General features: G+C 38.8%; 1 pseudogene; it reads right to left on the bottom strand.

The window, feature by feature from the left end:
- Positions 1 to 81: 81 nt before the first annotated feature.
- On the bottom strand, positions 82 to 678 carry LOC103583903 (annotated as a pseudogene).
- Positions 679 to 1287: the final 609 nt, after the last annotated feature.

Below are 1287 nucleotides of genomic sequence, written 5' to 3'. Positions count from 1 at the left end.
CTTTGCTTAAGGCTTTCCGGGCCTGCAGTTTAGACTGATAACGAATATGCATCCAATTTCTCATGTTAGACATCACATGTTTTATGATATTCCCATATTGTGCAAATTGTAATAATATATAGGAAGCAGATGCTTGACGAAACCCAAACACAGTCACCCAAGTGTCATTGAGGGGATCTTCAGAAGTCAGAGAATCTCCTTGAGTATAAAAAGGATCCAACTGGGCGGGAGATAATGTCGTCTTTCATGGTTGAGCAATATTTGCTGGACTAAACACACTTTGTCCTGTCTCAGGAGTAGTAGTTGTAACCCCAACAAGAGGACTCTGCATTACTGCAATGTTTGGCTGTCTTCTTGAAGTTAAAGGTGTTGACCCAAGTCCTGGTCTGGAAATGTCATCATATATACTTCTAACAGGTGGAGCTCCACTTTTATCTTTATGAGCTGGTACAACTGGTTGTGGTGGTGACCCACCTGCAAGTAGAGGTGATCTCATCTCCATTACTCCTACTGAAGGGCCACTAATTGATCAAGGTTGCAGAGTCACTGGATCTGGCAAATCCCCCATTAAAAACTAGGTAAGAACTGGGCATTAACTCCTGGCTTTGGCGATGTCAGTGAACCCAGCATCATTGGTTCAGATCCCAACGTGGGCACCTGGGGTTCCATGGCAAAGGCTGACACCGTGGCTGCAACTACACTTAATCTCGGGACCTTCCCAATTTTCAAAAATGGCATTTTAAAGAAAACTTAAAATCTCTGTAAACAAGATTTTGTGCTTTCTGGGTAGTGCATGCTTAAGCACAAAGAAAACAGCATTGATTATTGTAAATTAAATAATTTGTGGTGATGCTTTGTAGTCTTCATGAGAATGTGGGGTGAATTTCATGATGGGAAACTACAGGTGTTTCTACCAAGACACAGAGATTATAATTAGCAATTTGATGTCGTGTCCCTGTGGTGATGTTAAAAATCTCGTAATTTTAAGAACATTTATATATCTTATTCATTGTCCATTTTTGCGGCGTTTTTTCTTTTTTATGTTTTAGAGCCCTTTATATATTAGATTATCCTTTTATCTGTAATATAAGATGCAGTCATTTGCAAGTCACTGCCTCCCAGGCAGTAATTTGTCCTTTGATTTTGCTTGTGGTATTTTTACCATCAGTTTGTTTAATTTTTTTTTTTCAAATTTTATTTGGTCACATTTTACTTATTGCTTCTGGAATTTGAGTCATAATTGGAACAGACGCACTCATGCCTAGCTCATAAAATAATTGATACAAG

The sequence above is a fragment of the Galeopterus variegatus genome, unplaced genomic scaffold (genome assembly GCF_000696425.1).
Source record: "Galeopterus variegatus unplaced genomic scaffold, G_variegatus-3.0.2 Scaffold30241, whole genome shotgun sequence".
In the NCBI taxonomy this organism is placed as follows: domain Eukaryota; kingdom Metazoa; phylum Chordata; class Mammalia; order Dermoptera; family Cynocephalidae; genus Galeopterus; species Galeopterus variegatus.
This window is presented reverse-complemented; position numbering and strand designations above follow the sequence as displayed.